General features: G+C 35.2%; 1 long non-coding RNA gene across 1 annotated transcript; it reads right to left on the bottom strand.

The window, feature by feature from the left end:
- Positions 1 to 968: 968 nt before the first annotated feature.
- LOC144419995 (uncharacterized) lies at positions 969 to 17,110 on the bottom strand. Its single transcript, XR_013474423.1, has 4 exons — positions 16,814 to 17,110; positions 16,440 to 16,529; positions 14,799 to 14,857; positions 969 to 1,108 (listed from the first exon to the last, which is right to left on the bottom strand). It is a non-coding gene; the product is annotated as an uncharacterized LOC144419995 (long non-coding RNA).
- Positions 17,111 to 19,346: the final 2,236 nt, after the last annotated feature.

Genomic DNA, 19,346 nt, shown 5'->3' with positions numbered 1-19,346 from the left:
TTATTTAATATTTGAACATTACTTTCTATTGTGACCACTTGTAACACAAACATTTGTATAACTTATGTGTTTATCCTTACAGTTGAATCTCATGTGAATAGCAACACAAAGATCTTATTTGCATCAGATTATTTAACAAATATTCTTGCTGTTGATTGTTATAAATTTGAAGGTAATCTTTGGAGTGTAACAATTGCAGGGAACAAATTAGTTTTTACTTTGCGTGAAAGTAAACATGAGTAGAAATCTTATACTTTAAGTCCCCGTTTCGGGAAACATCAAATGCGTTAAATGAGACAAAAAAAACATAGTAGCATTGTGTTTCCAGCGCAATCAGTCACGCACAAAATAACAGATGTCAAAATCTAATAAAATGAAATAAAATCCAAATTGTGTGAAATTTGATACCAAAACGGATACCTTGGTGTACTTAGTTTTGATCAGTTCTTACTAATATTCACTACAGTAAATATTTTCATAATACAACGTTTATTACAACAAAGTCTCAAATTTTTCAGGGATTCGATGGATCGGAGTGTTTACACCAACACCATATCCAACAGCGGAAGATCTTCTTGGCGTCAGAAATACTTTGATTGATTCGAATGTGACATCGCCTCTAAATTTTTCTCAATGCCACTGCCGAAAATTGGATTGTTTGACTCATATTATATCCACTCATCCTATTATAGAAAGTTATAGCAAATAAATATTCAGACGCATAACAAAAAATATTCACCAATTTCACTGTTTGTTTGATTGACAATGTTTGGAATACTTGCTTTATTTACTATCGGATCTGAAAAACTGATTGCTCCATTGGTTGTAGCAGAATAAATTGCAACAAACAGTAAACTTCAATTATTCATTAGATTTATTAGTGATACTTCTGCTGCTGTTTTTCGGTAACCAATTGAGAGATACGTGGCTTCGATTCAAAAGGGGCAATTCTCACTCGCCATTCTCGCATTGGAGTCACGTTCAGTTGAGCAGGTAAAGCCATACTTCAAATAGTCATCAGACCAAGTTCTTTTCTTGAATGACATATTTAACGAAAAAATCCTCGGAATTGCAAAGAGTTTTTGTAGGAAAGAAACGTTGAACCAATCTGAAAATTGTGGTGTAATCTTAGATACCAGTACGCCGGGTCGAAATGACTTGGAGGTCATTTGTGATATTTTTTATAGCTTGACAATTGACTACTCTCGAAAACATTCCATCTGGAGATTTAGATGCCAGATATCAGACTGAAGAAGGTATCTATCAAGAAAAGTTAAATATAATTTGATCTTATTTGCAATTGGGTATTAAAGAGTTACCCAAAATTGCCGTACCCCATTTCGAAGGGCAAGCGTTCTCATAATTACTTATTGAAGTATTCCATTAGTTTAGCATGTATACTTCATACATCAAATACGTTCATAAATACTTGCTTGAGACCAGTCTACATTCTCATTTGGTGTCAAACCACATTTGTAATAAATGAACGAGGTTGGATGGCTATGGACATCTATAACCACAGTAATGCACGCTGTTAGAAATAGGATGCATGTCAACATAATGCAGTTTAAACAACCTTTTTCCAGCAAGATTTTCAGAATTATATCGTCAGATGTAAGTCATTCCATGTAGATATCAGACGGGATAGAAAATGACGTTTTCAGAGATACTACATGATTTCTACAGCTTTGTTTACAATTCTCTTCCATGTACTGTTATATATCTGCACATTTCTAGGTGTACTTTACAGTTGCAAAGCTTTAGGTTTTCGCAAAAAAAACGGCAGAATATAATTCAGAAAATAAAAATCACTCTGAAATTAATGACTTTCGAAATCAAAATTTTAGAAAAGTTACAGTAAGGAATATCGATCACGACATTCTTCATTCCATCATATTATATGATACTACGTTTCAAAATCCTTACTGCAAGAATATTATTTGACTGTTTTATTATGCTTTGAAATAAATACCCAGAAAAGAGAAATGTTCATAAAATTAAACGAAACCATGCAGTAAAACGAAATTCGGCATCTTTTCATTATTATGGCGGTAGGCAATTGGCACGGATATAAAACCTATAGTTACGCCGTGGAAAATTCTGTTGCATTTCTAATGCTAATTTTACTTCAAGCATATATATGTTTGCTCATTTGTTCAACTAAAGCTAATTCATCACGAGTTTATTAAAATTTGTGATAAAGCCAATAAAGCTTTCAAAGTAAGTTCATATATATATCTGGAATTGAGTTAAGTAAATATTTGTGTGAAATACATACTCTTGACATATCAAAAGTTTTATATGTATTGCAAAAAAACAATTCGTAGCATGAATTGGTGAGAGATATCACAAAGTGTGGTTCAAATCATTGTCAAAGTAGTGCCGGACCTTTTTCTCCCCCTTGTACCCGAATAAGGAGAGGATATATATATAAGAAATCCACTTTGAACAAATCAATGAATCGCAGTGGTTATGAATATTATTGGTCAAAATTTATTCGGAGTGCATCATCTTTCAAATCAATAAAGTGTGACTTCGTTTAACTTATTTCATATACACTGTAACAAAGACATCGAGAGCAAAATCATTGAGGGTCATCGGTCAAAAATTTGGGTGTGGTCAACAGAAGCAGCCTCAGTCAAGGCAACTTCATTACATATTCTTATCGATACCACCGATGTGGATTGCTTCGCGTTGAGACTTGATTTGCTATTTGGAATTGAAAATGTTGAATGATTAGATAACGAACTTTGTGGTGAGTTACGCGTCAAAATAATTCGTGTCCCAATTGTATGATTGTCATCTCATGTGAATACCGTAATCATTTGCTCCAAGATATATATATATATATATATATATATATATTCTATAATCTATATGGTAACAGTTCAGTTGGAATAGTGGGAATTTGGTAAATGTGAGACAAATGCCCTAAAATGGCACAAATTAGAAAACGGCATTTTTAGACACCGTGAGCTACGGGTACTGTGTCATTGTTAGTCATTGTACATTCGTACCCATCTTCGGACATTGCTCTCTCAAAATTGAATAAATAATAAATACTTTTTTAGAATAAAAACGAAGACTTCTGCATATTTCAGAGAAAAAAGTTGTTTTTCATTCTCGTTCAATCTGACCAATTTGTTTCTCTGTGGAACTAGAGATGAGTGGAATTCTATCAAACAAAAGTGGAACGCTGAGACACGAGACCTGTGGCAAATAAATTTATTAAAACCCTTTTTCCTGCTTTTACTAGCTATGATACACCAGGGACTCTATTGAGCCCACTTGCCTTTGAGTCACCAATCGTTTTACACAGTGCATAATATACTTTCTTTATTTTCTATCAGCTCTCTCTATCTGTATTTTTGTCTATTTAAACGGTAAAGAAAAATTAACATTTACATAAAATCGGCTTAGTTTTCATGGCATTATTTATAGGGTTTGAATCAGCAGAAATCGATTACAGCCACTTCAATGAACCGAGCTGATCTTAGATGACGCTGGAAGCAGAGTCCGATCCCAAACTTTGATTCAAGTTATATATATGTCGTCGTAAGGTACCATTATTTTCTATATTTGATTGAAGCTTCTCTTCGCGTAGGTAGGTGGAGAGAAAAGAGAGAAAGTAATTCACGTAAGGACGCATATTACAATATATATCATAGATGTGAAGTACGTTTTGGTAGGAGAGTGGGTACTGAAATGCTGATTGTGTAATTAGTTTGGGGTTTCTTTTTGGCTTGTAAGCTGTGTACATAGTAAAGTTACTTCCAACGTAAATGTACCGCCCTTGGAGATTGCATCGTGCGCTGCCTACATGCTCACATCATATTCAGTGTGATGCGAGATTGTAAGATGTTCAGAATGCCAGAAGTTATTGCATGAAGACTTTTATTTGGGGGTCCAAGTGACAGGACGTTTAGAATAGCCTACTTTCCATATTTCAAAGAATTTGATTCTATTCAATTATCTAGGAATTTTGGATTACATAAAGTCGATCAAGTTTCCAAGTAATGCCATTTTAAGGAACACTGAAGGAAAAGTGTGCGAAATGAACTAGAAAGTGCCTTGCTATATTTAAACAGCAATGGTCGAGGTCTAGGTGAAGTATAGGGTCCCATAGTAATCGGGGAAAAAATGAATAAATTCAATAAAGCTGCTCTGGCTGCTGCCGTTGACCATCTATGTTAGAGTCGTCAAACCCAGTGGCCCGCGTGGTATTATTCGAATCGCAATGTCCTTCACAAATCTGAGCCTTTATTGAAACTTCTAATAAAAAATGTCGTTCAAACGCACGAGAAGCACCACCTAGCTATCGAAAGCTTCTTTTATGTCCATTTATGGTCGTTATTGCTAGTGAGACATGTTTGAATTTATTTTTATCGTCTGCCATGTATTTCAATCTGTTTTCCTGTATTTTTTTTCTGTGAAGCTAGAAGAAGCAGTTTCATGACCTCAATATTTGACAGCATTCACTTCTACGAGCAATTTTTTTTCAAGGATGAACCAAGGAAAATCCTCCGTAAGACTAATTTCTGACAGCCTCGTGAAAAATCCGTTCCGCATTTCTACATCGTCCATTGCACCTATGATTGACAAACTTGTTGGATAAACGCAGTGCCATACTTCCCATAAATATTTATGTGTGGTTAAAACTTTTAACTTTACTGTATCTTCGTATTTTCATTGTTCTAATAATTTAGGTGCTTTGTTTGTTTTTCCTTTTATCTGTAGTCGGTGAAACTAGAATATAACTACCATGTCAAGTGGACCGCGCAATCATTCGTAAACTAAATGTGGCTCTTCGTCCATAATGGTTGGACAACCCTGATCTATGTTATGAGCTTATGAGGCCACACTTCAATGGTGAAAAAGATGATGCACCTCGAAATAAGTTTGAGACCAATCATATTAATAACTCATTTGATATTGGTCATGAAGGTTAATAACAGTACAGGGAGCACCAGCACAAATGTGGCAACAATACTCCATAATAGACTCCATCTTCAGATTGGTATCTTTCGTTCAAATCATCAAATGAAGTATTTTCGAAAGTTGTCAGGTGATAAAAATTATCACAAAATGACCTCGAAGGCAGTGCAAAATTTTAAGAAATATTATTATTATGGGTGAGTTACTAATCGTCCTAAGCTTTGGGAATACGCTCGCCAACGCATCTCTAATTACTCTGTATGGGTTCGCAGGTTCGAATACCATGCGGGGATAGTTATGTGCGAAAGGATTGCTGGACTCCTCGCCACCGTAGGGTGATTCACGTAACCGCTGATCGGATACGCCTTCCTCCACCAGCAAGTCCATGGTACCGAAGACAAATAACTAACTAATCACATACCCGACATGGAATGGAAACCGGACGAGAGGCCGTGGTTCGCCATATGGTACCCTTTATATACGTTGGTCCCAATCGACTTTTTATACCCCTTTTATAATATGACATAAATAGTTAATCAAACACGCTAGTACATTTCCCAATATATCTTTAAAAAGCTTAATTTCGTCGCTTTCCACTAAAACGCGCCCGAATTACGTAGCGCAAATGCGTTCGACCATATGCCGGTAAGAAGAGAGAAATTTCAAAAAATTTCGAGATAAAGTTTCTCACTTTTAACGCTTGGTCAACACGTGATTGATATGCTAGAGAAAGAGTTTTCTTTTGGACGAGCTTTACGTCACCTTCAAAATAAAACAAGAGTGGGATTTGATTTTGAAGTGAAGTGATATTCGTTTTATCGAAGAGCATTTGATCGCGTGCTGTCTGGTATCTTTGTTTGTTTATTTATTATGAGCCGGAGAACGTTGCTCGCGCGTTCAAATTACTTCGTTTTCAACTAACAACAGATTCTTTGTTTATTTTTAAGCTTTGAAATATTCATACAAATAAAATTGATCTTGTATCAAAATAAAAATTATACATTAAAAAAAATATGATGACGTCACCGTAATTAAGAACACTCGGATCAAGCATGGATGATTTAAACTCAAACATTTTGAGTTTTGAAATTGGTTTTGTTCACATGCAGACCACTATGCATACTATTGACCCCAAAATACATTTAATTTAGCCATAATCTCAAATTATGACACAGGTACGTCACCGTAATTAAGAACACTCGGATCAAGCATGGATAATTTAAACTCAAACATTTTGAGTTTTGAAATTGGTTTTGTTCACATGCAGACCACTATAAAATATTATTGACCCCCCAAAATGCATTTAATTTAGCCATAATCCCAAATTATGACACAGGGCACCACTTTATTACCAGGCCGATCCTATAGCTTATTTGAAAATACAATGTTAATAATGACATAGTCAACATCTCGCAGGGATTCAGTGGATCGAAGTGTACACACCAACACCATATCCATCGGCAAAATACCTTTATGACATTGGGAATACTTTAATTGATTTGAACGACATCACGTCTAAATAATTCTCAATGCTCAGATGTTATGAGTGCTTCTCAATGAAATAATGCAACGACGCAAATATTACATTATCTGACGGTTCTTATGACTTATAATTATCTACTCATTTTATTATAGAACAATGTAGCAAATAAATATTCAGACATAGGCTATGATAGAATGTTTCTTTTAGAATAGTAACGTAGATTTCGGCAGGCCTGGAACGCATTGTTTTTAACTTTTGTATGGTCTTATGCGATCGCTTCATTGTGGAAGTGGGAATAAGTTGAAAGCGATCAAATGAAAGTCGAGCCCTCGGACGAAGTAACAAAATTTGTCGCAATGCCGCAGGAACGCTTATTAATGCTTTACATATTATCAGTGATTCGTTATGTCACAATCCGAAACATACCTACCGTAAATACTTTTGGGTCATTGATTTTATTGTTCGTTTGATAAACTTTGTTTAGAATACTTTCCATATTTACTATCTATTTTGAAGGTAGGTTACCACGGAAAATTTATTTTCGAGAATTTGATTCTATTTAATTATCCAGGACTTTTGGTTTACGAAAGGTCGGCTAAGTTTTCAAGAAATGAGGGATTTTTGAGGAACACTGAGGAAAAGTGTGCAAAATAAACTAGAAAGTGTCTTACTATAAGTAAACAGCAAAGTTCTAGGTTAAATATCGAGTCCTGTAAGAATCAGGAACAAATTGAGAAAAATGGATTTATTTAAAAATCGTTGCCATAACTGCTGCTGCTGTTAACCATCGAAGTTTTAAGTCAATGTGACTCAACACTTCATTGGTGAAAAAAATGACGCATCCCGAAACAAGTTTGAGACCAGTCATATTTACAACTTTGGATATTGGTCATTAGGCTTAATAACAGTACTGGGAACGCCAACGCAAATGTTGTAACGATACTCCATACAGCGGCAATTAAGTGAATAGTTCAAGAAATGCTCTAATTTGCAATCATTGTTCTATTTGGCTTAAAAAAGGCTCTTCACCCCTTTGATTATAATCTGAACCAGACCTTGTAATATCTTTCATCAAATTATGCGAGGAATTGTTTTTACGACCCATATATAAATATACAACTTTTAATGATATGTCAACAATATATTTTATATAAAAAGATGTCTGACATGAAACGTTACTAAACTTGAGATATATGAACATTGACAGCTTTTATCTCGAAAGTGATTGACATCGTTATGAATTAATTTAGTCCGAGGAAATGAGTAAACTCATATATTATAGTTAAAATAAAATTAGCTTCAGGAATGAAACAAAATTTTTCACGGCGTGACTGAGTTTTCCTTTAACTTATATCCGTGCCAATTGTATACCGTCATAATATTACGCTTTTTTTTATTTATACAAAGCATATTGAAATATCTAAAATAATATTCTTTCAGTTGTGATTTTGGAACCAAGTTTTGTAAAGTGGGACCTCGAAGCAATATATCTTGTGGAAACCCGAAAACATAATTGCAATTAAAATTTGTGATACGATTCAGCGGGTTCGTGCGAACCCGTTATTGGAATGAACGCGTTCTTGTTTTAGACGTTAAACAAATGCAACACCGTAGTTAACGATTACGATTATATTTGGCGTTCCGTAGAACCTGTTGTTGGAGGTCGATACAAGAGAAAATCCATTTTTAAATAATAAAAATTTTACAATTGATCCAATAGGTGCTGTGAAGTTTCATTTTACAAATTACTATTATTCGGAGTGAGTCACCGTGAAAATAAGATTTTTTAGTTTGAAGGACATTTAATCATCCCATTTCCGTGGCCGGAACATGCTTTTGCTTAGTTCCAGAAACAGATCAAATGTGCTAATAAATAAATTTGAGTGTGAATATAACCAATATTGCAGGGGAAGATGGGGCACGTTGGGACATGGGGCACAGTGGAAAATCAGCTCTCGCGCTGATACTATATCCGCGACAACGGACGGGTAGAGCGGCGCAAGTTATGAGGTGAAATTGGTTTTGGGAGGTTGAAACTAAAATTTCACGGTTCCAGTTTTTTTTTCTACCTTAGCTTTTCCAACATGACAAACCACCGTCTGATATTTTTCATTTTTTCAATAATATTTTCAGATTTAGATTCGAGGAAGGAAATATTCAAATTTGTTTGCGAATTTTTTTGTCAAAATATTTGAACTATTTCAGTTGAACATTGATTTCAAAAATATTAAATCTTCAAATTCGAAGTCTCCCTGTTCGTTAGACGATTATGCAGATTAATTGCTTATTTTTAAGGGCTCACTTCGTTGAATTTTGACAGACTGACCCACTGTGCCCCAGGGTCTGACCGAATGTGCCCCACAAGTGGGGTACAGTGGGACACTTAACAGACGTTTTTCAAAGCATTTTGGTAGTAAGATGTGTGTAAGAATTTCTTATTCGCTGAATAAAATCTACATTTACCCCACTATGCATTAGTCCCGCCAAACTAAATTTTTTATCACCAGGTGTACCCAAACAAAACGTTGTAGCTCATGATTAACTTCAATATCAAGTCTCTCATCATTAAGTTCCAGTCAGTAATTTGCCTAATTTATAATACAAAATATCGAGTTAAATGGAGAGTGAATAGCCTTTCCCCTCAACTTGTCGTTATTCATTGATAATGCATCTATCGATCCAAACTTTTCGACAACTAGTATTGCATTGTATTTTGCAAATTCGAGTCGAGTCCGTATACAGTCGCCAAATTAGTGGGCGCTTTGTCTATGATTCATGTTTTTTTGAAGAGAAAATATAACAGTTCGATGATTGAAATCTATCCATCTTGATTTTTCTCAAATACCGATGGGCCGATTATAGAGTGGCTTTTATTTATTTTCAAAAATAGCACATTGCTCGCTTGTACGTATGGTGCTATAAAATCTAATCTATTACCTAATCGATTCCTCTACCAGTTTAGAGTCGATGTATCGGTATCGGGTATCGGTATCGGCAATATCGGCTATTTTTTCGGTATCGGTCATGTATCGGTATCGGCTGAATTAATACCGATATTTCCGATATATTAACCTTTTAGATATGATCCAGAATGTTTTAAAAGGTAAGTTAAAATATTACTTTTTAATTTATTTTTTTGTCCAGACAGATCGGGAACTATGAGCCATGCATGTCTACACCCCCGCAAGTGGTAACGAGAATATGATTCGCCTGTTTTTAAATATTTCTAGCAGAACCAGCTCATCTAATTTGACTTTTTTTTTGCTGCCAACTTTTTATATTGACATTTTTAATACATATTACATATTAATTATGAAGAAATATATCAACACGACACAGAAAAGAGAGCAACTAGGCGCTCAGTTTTAAATCATACAGTGGAATCGAAGTCCTTTTTACAAGACATGCACTGTTTGGCACAGTTATAAATTCTGTTTATCGTCAAGCGCGAGTGTCATTCAGTCCATGGACATCGTTAGGCTAAATTCCGACGCAATTATCACTCTACACAGGTATTAAATATTGTGATTATAGTAATTTTAATTTTGTTCAAATACACAATTTCTTTATAGATTTATTGATGTGGCCGCCTAGTATCATACGTGGTATAGGTATTTCTAGTCGGCACTGATTGATATCCTTTAATTTTGGCTGTAATTGTCGCGACGATCACGATTAAACACAAAATAAAATATTTGCATATATTCGATATTCTTTTAAACACAAAAAACGATATTCGAAGGTCGCGATATTAATAATAAATTGGAATTGGACATCTCGGCATATGAGTTTTCTAATTGGACACCGAGATTACTAGCGTCAGTGTACAATGCATCCGAATCAGTTAATGCATTCGGATACCAAACATCAATTTCTTATGTGATATATCTTTTTTTCAATCTGAAATATCGGTGACAAAAGTGGTATCGGTACATCTCTAGTTTAGACCCGTTTTATGGTGGTCATCCGTTATTACCCGTTGCATATCCATTTATATATAGGTGAGGTTTAGAATATCAATATTTTCTTAGATATTTGTACCAGTGTATGAACAATTGTTACATTGATGACAAAATAATTTTAATGACGACACTAGGGATGATTATCTGTAATATCTTTCGAATTTTGAACAAACATACTTATTCATACTAGACTTAAACCAGGAAAAATTTTAGGCGTTTTTGGATATTGAGATGTGACGTTAAAACAAAGTAAGGCCAGATATATTCGAATAAGAGAAAATTGTTTGCGAAACATCTAACCTTCCATGGCCATATAATTCCGTTTGGTATCCATGTCTTCCAGTTGCGTTTCGTTCTTTATATATAGCAGAAAGAATGAAAAGTTTTGACTTTCGGATTCCGGTTCTTCTTTGAACGACATTTTCTGTCTTTGAAGTCGTCTTTTTCTAAAGCTTCCGGTTTTTGAATGTATACTACCATTACGATTGGAGACCACATGGGTGGTTTGTTGTTGTATAGATGTTATAGATTCCATTTTAACATATTATAGTAATTAGACGTATTGATGTACAGCCTAATTCTAAACTGCTCTCTGTGTCCTAAAGTACCACTAAGAACGGGTATATAAATGAACATCTTCCATCACTCAATGCTGTATGCATCAGATAAATGCTGATGACACACTTTTTTATACAACCACAAATTTCTCTATAATTTGCATTTACGTGGTTTTTAAATTATAGGTGAATTTCAATAATCAAAATATATGAAGTTACAACACATTTTATCTTCTAAAACAATATCATTTTCTTTTATTCGCGAACTTTTCAAAGTTATTTGCTATTATACTGTATATATACTACGTTGTCGAGTTTAAGGAAATGTTAGGTATAGTCATAACATAAGGTGATTATTATTCACTACTCAGCTACTATCAAAAGGCGGTAGACATAAACGGTAAAGTGTTGAAGGTACCGATTAGGTATTTTTCATATGTTAGTACTCTAGATATAAACTCTGCATAAGTAACAATTTAATTAGTATATATGTATATGTCAAAACATATTTAAACTTCACCTGCTGTGTACCAGTATATCATAATCCTAATTATTCATTAAAACACATAAAGACACAAATCTTTGAAAAGGTTTGGCTTTTAATAGACTTATACTCAAAAATCTGAATTCGGGTAAATTGAAAATGGTTTGAAAATAAAAATTAAACTCGGATTCCGAATCGAACAATAAAATTATTTGTAATAAGCATTAAGGTGAACAAAATGATTTAAATAACAAATTCAGTCGAACAATGTGTATTTGGCAGCAGAGCCTTCTATCTCTAACTTAAAATCATTTATAAACCCATATGTTTGTCTGTTTATTCACAATATTCTTTCAAGAAAAACTCAATCTACGCCCTGACCCGGAATACCTTGTGCGACTTATAACTTCGTACCTGTTCTCACTTCCTTATGCACTTTAAAATAATTTCTTTGGATTATCTTATAATTTTGATGAATTTCTGCAACAACAAACGTTTCATTTCGACATTCTGGCACGGCTTATTTTATATTTACTTAAGACTCGCAACAATTCTTTAATCGCTCGATTTCTACCTTTTCATATGGTTTCGACCTCGCAAGCAAATGGCTTTACATTCCATAACTCAAACCTATAGACAGTGCTTTGATATGTAAGGCCGATGAAAATTCTTTTTTTAAAATAAAATAAGACATCGTCAAATACCAACCAAGTCAGACTACGTTGGTTTTCGGGACCTAGCTAAAAAAAACTGGATTACGCGGCGTTAAGTCGGCTCTGCGTTTCGTCACTACTGTCACATGGCCGACGCGAGTGTTTTTACTAAAATAAAGGCACAAAGCGTTAGAAAAGGGGTTGGAATTTCGGGATACCAACCCCATCTAAAAAAACTCAAAAACGTTACTCCATTAGATACAAATATACGCTAAAATTGTTCTGTGAGCCGCACGGAATGTATCAGCATGACAGAGTTTGGACCACCCTGGTCTACCTTATCAAGAAACTCCCGACTTTGCTGACCAATATATCGTTGAAATGCGATCGTGGAACCGCCACATAGTGTAAATAGTTTATTGGTCAAATTGTTGAAGAGAATAGAAATTTTTCAAAATAAAAATGCGACAACAAGGTAAATACTAGAAAGCAAAAACCACAACATTTTGAGAAAACGACTCATAGGCTCATTTCTTGTCCAATAAATAAGTTTCATGGTTTCTTTTTAGTAAAGAAGGTTAATATGATACTTGAAGACAAAAAATAAGCGAACATTTTGAAGTTTGAGTCGTCTGTTGAACTCGTAATATTTTAATAAATACCGATAAACTATATAAAATTCTGCTCTAAAAGTTCTGTGATGCCCCTCCTTGCTTGATGCCCTAAGCACGTGCTTATATTGTTTAAAGGCTAATCCGGCGCTGTCAGTACCTGTCATGTTCAATGTATATATATATATATATATTTTATTCAATATGAATTTTTTCTTTTATTTTTTCAAATTTGGTATACTGTTCCTTGAACTGACACATATTAAATTTGTATTGCAAAAACTATGCAAGTTTTACGAAAAATCAACATTGAACCGTGCATACAGAATCTGCCTACTCATTTAGAAACTGGCTATACACTCTCAGCAGTACTCGACCTGTTGTGATATCAGATTTTCCGCAAACAAGAAAATTTATAAACAAATATATTGTTACTAAGAACTGTTCTATACCAAAAGTTATCAACTATAAATCAAGCTAAAAATATTTACCGTCTTTATTACCGCAGACAAAAAATCAACATTGAACCATGCATATACAGAAACTGTATTAATTTAGAAACTGATTATACACTTATACCAGGGGTGTGCAACCTTTATTACAGGAGAGCCAGGTACAAGTTACTGGGTGAAGCCGCGGGCCGCACCTAGAAACTCTACCTACGAAAGGCTCTGGATACGAAAAGTCCGAATTACGATAATTTTTATCGTAAAAATATTGCTACGGCTATCGTAAGATTTTCTACATACGAACGGCCGAAAACTTAAAAATATGTGCAGTGATATTTGTTTATCTTAGAAAAATTTAATGCAGTGCTTGAATAAGCAATGTCCAATTCGAATTTAAAAATCGAATATCGCGACCTTCGAATATCGTTTTTCGTGTTTATAAGAATATCGAATATGGCGCACATATCCTAGCGCCGTCGTCCACGTTTTGATTTGAAATATTTTACAATTATTGACCCGTTTTTTCCCCGCGGGCAAAGCGAAATTTAGTGAGAAGACGATGATACAATAAAAAAATTTGAATTGCATGTGTGTGTGCTCATTATCGAAAATTACGTTCTCTTTCAGCGGTCAGCTTTTGCCGCCTCCTCCCACTCTCTGCGGTCTTCGTTTAGCGTAGCCTAGTCTACCCAACGCCAAAGATAAACAAACATACCGTTCGTAGTGTTTTTATTCGGTATTTCTCTGTTCTTTCTTATTTCCATATGTACCTTCTTTATTTATTATGCAGTAATTTAAGTCTAACATGTATTTGTTGCGGGTTCTAACCATTATTATGATTTATACAAATGTTATGTCCATTTTGTAGGGGCTTAGACCGTTAGGGCATTTACAGGTAATCTGTGTCCCTACTTACGGAACTTTCTACCTACAAAGGAATTTACGAAACGAATAAATTTTGTAGATAGAGTTTATACTGTAGTTGCAGGCACAACTTTTTTATTGATCTTATGGCATTGTTAGGGGTTCTAGCAGAAATGTTGAGTTAAAATGCATAGATTTCTAATGAAAACAGATATTCAAATTTATTATCACACCGACTTTAAACGAATACAGTATAAGAAACATGTTTTAATAACATTTTTTTGTTTGTTTTTGGAACAGGATTTTGCTAGCTAGTTTTGCTAATATGACAGTAGCAGTCAAGTACTGGTATTGGCTTTGCGCCGCAAAGAGATTAGAATTGCTCGCACATACCAGATTAACTAAACTAAAAACTCGTTTCGCGAACACACTATTTAAAATCGGCACTTCTCCGCGGTCGGCACAATTTTTCCTTGCGGGCCGCATTTGGTCCGCGGGCCGCAGTTTACACACTCTTGACTTATACATATTTTAAAAGGTCATTTTGATATCACTATGAACAATACTCAAACTCTTTTGATATCAGATATTTCGCACACATGAAAATTCATAAAGAAATTTATTGTTACCAAGAACCGTTCTATATCAAAATTTATCAGCTAGAAATCAGGCTATAAATATTTACCGTCTTGATGACCGCAGGTTTTGTCAAAATTTTACTTGGCTGTTGAGTTATCAATGAAACTAATGTTTCTATTCTATCACCCTACTATTCTTAAAATAAATATTTAAAGCTTCACCGTTAGCATTGCCCCCTGGTATGTATATCGGTCATCGCCAGTTTTTCCTTGGATCCGAACTATGGAAAAACAAAATAATTAGCAGTTACCGACTGATAATGTTATCTAGAGACTGTAAACATTAGAAAAAAATTTTAAAGCGATTTCGCCATACTTCTCACACGTCTACATCACAATAGTAATAATGAAGTACTTGAATTTAGAAAGAGTTCAAGGATTAAAATATGAGGTACCGTGTCGGTTTGCAGAGATTGCATTATACGCATTAAAAAAGCGAGTTATCTTTGAATATTGAACACTAATACTGACTGTAAAGTTTTTATCCCGGTAAGAATCTATATTTATTCACAACAATTCGATAAATCGAAGATTTGCAAAATCCTTGGCAAAAGGGGGTAAAAGCGGCTTCATGAAATCACACGCAGTGTCTTCTGGTCCCCACATGTATCCGTGCGCCATACACACGTACAGCAGAAGTAGAAGTTTTATCACTATTGTCATCTCACTGGACTAATTGAGAACAAAGAAACATTTTAATAGGCGATACAAGAATGGCACCTAAATCTATATAATTGTCTTCAATCTGCACTTCGTTGTCGGTTGTCGGTTAGGTTGTCGACATTAGAAAGAAAAAAATGGGTACTCCTGAACCAAGATTGCGGGCACCGGAACGCAATATGTGTACCAGGTTAGGGTCCTGCCATATTTTCATTCCAATTTTCTTTATTTTAGTTCTATTCCAAGTTCGGTGACTAGCCAAGCGACTCTCGTAGTATTTGTGCCTGAAATTATGGCCTAACACTAATCTGGTACGAATACTACGTTCCGGTGTCCGCCATCTTGGTTCACATATTACAGGAGTACCTACCGAAAAATGTATGATTCAAGTATTGTACAGCGAATTGATCGGCCTCGTGTAGTCATATAGTAGGGGCGGTTGGGCGAAATATTTATTCATTCATCCAACATTAAAACTAACTACTTATCCATTCAGTAAGAACAACAAAAATATCAATTTTGTTTGAAAATTAACCCCACCTCGTTGCTCAAAAAGAATCCGCGATAATTCACTTTATACAAGGTAACGTACACCAACCTCTGATTCTAAACATTATATCTGATGCTTTACAGGCTGAAAATTCATTATTGCCAGAGGGCAAAACACAAAAGCATTACCTAATATTAAAAAATTATAATATATACACATCTACTGTAGGCTACTTGTGGTATTGCGACGAATTTTGTTATTTCTACCGAGTTTTCGACTTTCGTTTGTTGGCTCTCAACTTATTTCCACTTTCACAATTAAGCGATTGCGACTCCGATCCACTGAATCCCTGCAAGATATTATCTATGATGTTATTGACATTGTAATTTGAAATAAGACATGTTTGATATTTGTATGAAATAATCAACAATAAATGCGATACCATTTCACGTCACGCTTGTCTGATTTCCCCGGCAGCACAATACTCAAAACCACATTTCAAAGTTATACTTCGATTTCAGTTAACGCATTTGCTGTAACTTGAAACAGTTAATTTACAAATAAGTTGCTTAACTCGTTTTCATATACCTACGGTTGTGTATGAATAAAAAGCTAATTCGTTTCTTGCCATCTCCAAATCATAAACAAATTACCTTCAAAAATAATACAATCAATACAAACGATGTATGTTGAATAGTCGGTTGCAACCGTGATCTCCGTGTCGCCCTTTTCAATAGATTCAACTGTAACCGTACACACATGGATTATACAAACGGTTTTGTTACAACCATAGTGATAACAATCGAAGTAATTGATCACACTATATAGAAATATTGAATCAATCAGATTATAAAATGTTATTTTTCAACACTGCCCTCGTTGACTAATGACTTGCTTAGTTTATTAGATATCAGATATTGCTTTTTTGCTAAAAATGGATTCCAGTGCATAGTTACTTTTTTTATAAATCGAAAATTCTAGTATCTCGTCCGTTGGCCCAATGCCACATTTTCACATATATACTTACTTCCACGCAAGGCTGTATTCACGAAAAAAGCTCATTTTTCAGCTACCACTATCTGCTGCTTTTGAACATGTATATAATCGCCGTGATATCCTGATGAATTCCTTTTGAAAATAACACAATACCTTCTTGCGCAGCTGCTGTGTCATGGACGTGCGAAGAAACTCGAGAGTCTCTATGATCTGCGTCTTCTGTATTTTTAGAAATAGTTCCAATTTACAACTAATAAATCAGATAGTGTTTAACAACTGAGAACTCACGAATTCCTCGATATGTTGCTGTTTCCTTGGTTTTGAAAAGTGCGACCACGAATTCTTTAGGCTCAGATCTATGTTTGAAAATTTAAATAACGTGTAATAGACTGCATTGTCAAAATAGAATTATGAAGCTGCTTTAGATTCATTTTATATTAAGCTTTTAAAACAATTTTTCTCATTATCTACTCAAAAAGAAATAGCAGGTGAACATCCAATTTTGTTAATGTGCTTCTCACAATCCTTCACAGGTTACACTCAACATTTATTTATCTGCACAATCGATATGCTTTGGCGCCCTAAAACAGAATGTTGCTGCCGCGGGAATGCGATGTCAAAATGCCCATTAAACTCAACAACATCATTATCATAGTAACTTACCCAGAATAATAATAGTTCTTAAAATGAAATTTCACGAATTCGGCCCGCGACGCCTCACTGAATTATATTAACAAAACAGCTTTATGGACGAATATATTCTTTACGTGGCAAAATTTGTTTTGAGAAACTAAATTATACTATAACCTAACAAGTATATAATTCACAATCACTCGTTTATTGAGCCCATAATTGATTATAATTAGAGAAATGGCAACAGAACGTAAAAAAGTAGATGCTGAGCGCAAATGGTTTAATGACGCTGAAAATATTCAAAGGATCAGTCTTCGCGCACTGCTTTCTGGGTGAAAAAATGTGATTCATTGGCCATTCCTTTGGTTTTTAACTTTCCAAAATACGTGCTACCCGCCAATGACTTGCAACCTTTAATTTTGGCCCGCAAACGACAAAAGTTTGCCGACCTCTGGTTTACACTTTAGAGCCAGTGAAGTTATACAGACATCCCAACACAAATCCTCGACCCACTGCCCTATCTCCCTCGACTTTCCTATTCTCGATCCTCTGCCCTGTTTCCCTCGCCCAACTGCTCCACCTCTCTCAACCTTCCTATCCTTGACCCACCGCCCTATCTCCCTCAACCTTCCTATCCTCGACCCACTGTCCTATTTCCCCCAAACATCCTATCCCCTTCAACTTTTCTTTCCTCTATCCACTGCCTCTGCCTTGAATTTCCCACCCTCGACCCACTTTCCGACCTCCATCAACTTACTTATCTTCGACCTACGACGCTATACCACTCAGCCCCTAACCTAACGGCGCTACAATCACGACTAGATCGTCAAAATGAACTCTACCATTTTGCAACCAACTTCCATGTTTTATAAATAAAATTATAAAATTTTGAAAGGCCTTTCGATATCGACATACCTGAGTTCATTTTCCGAAACTCATTCAATGTCGCTTGTATTTCGGTTCAAGGCAAAACGATGAGAAAATAATAAAATATTTGCACGCTTAGTCATTTTCAACGAATGTTCTGCCATATTCTGTTGTATATACAAATTTTATTTACGTGACTGAGAAGGCTGAAAAGTCGAAAACAGTCAAAAAAATAAGTCGCTCAGTGAGTGTAATCCCTTCCAAACTATTTTAGAGCCATGAAATGTTTTGTCGTAGCTAGCGTTACCAACTGCCCTTTAATTCAGCGTATAGTCCCAAAATTGACCTAATCTTATCTGCAACTTAATGAAGTTGCAAAGGACGCAGTTAGTACGTAATCTTTGGCATCGCTTTTACTATAAAATGTTTAAGAAAAATACTACCAGAGCACTATTGCTTATTTCGGATCAGCATCATATTTGTCACGAGACTGACGACATGGTCATTTATTAAGGGCATAAAACGGCCTGTTAAAATTTAGAAAACCGTTATTCCAAACAAAAAAACCATCAGTAGCCCAATTAGTAAAACATTTTTAAACTGCCAATTAAGGTTATTGTTTAATATTTGAGATTCCAGCCTACATATACGAATGCTCTCAATCATGTTTTGTCGAAGTACGATTGAATCATCTCATTGGCATACACGACCAGTATAACCCATGGAAGTTGGTCACAAGATAGTAAAGTTCTGTGTGGCGATCGGGTCGTGAATAAAGCACCGTTAGTTCAGGTATCGAATAGTATGGCACCGTAGGTTAAAGATAGGTAAGTTGTGGCAGATAAGGCAGGAGATAGGACAGTAAGTCGAAAAGAGAGAGGTTGAGGGAGATAAAGCGGTGGTTCGAGAATGTTAAAGTTGGGGAGAAAGAGCCGAGGGTCGAGGATAGGAAAGTTGAGGGAGGTCGGGCAGTGTGTCATGGAGATAGGGCAGTGGGTCGAGGACAGTTTTAAGTGTTTAACGGGGTACTTTTGGCACGCAAACAACAAAAGTTTACCGACCTC

This window comes from Styela clava, chromosome 2, assembly GCF_964204865.1.
Source record: "Styela clava chromosome 2, kaStyClav1.hap1.2, whole genome shotgun sequence".
NCBI lineage: Eukaryota > Metazoa > Chordata > Ascidiacea > Stolidobranchia > Styelidae > Styela > Styela clava.
Note: the sequence above shows the minus strand (reverse complement) of the source record. Positions and strands in the feature narration are given on the sequence as shown.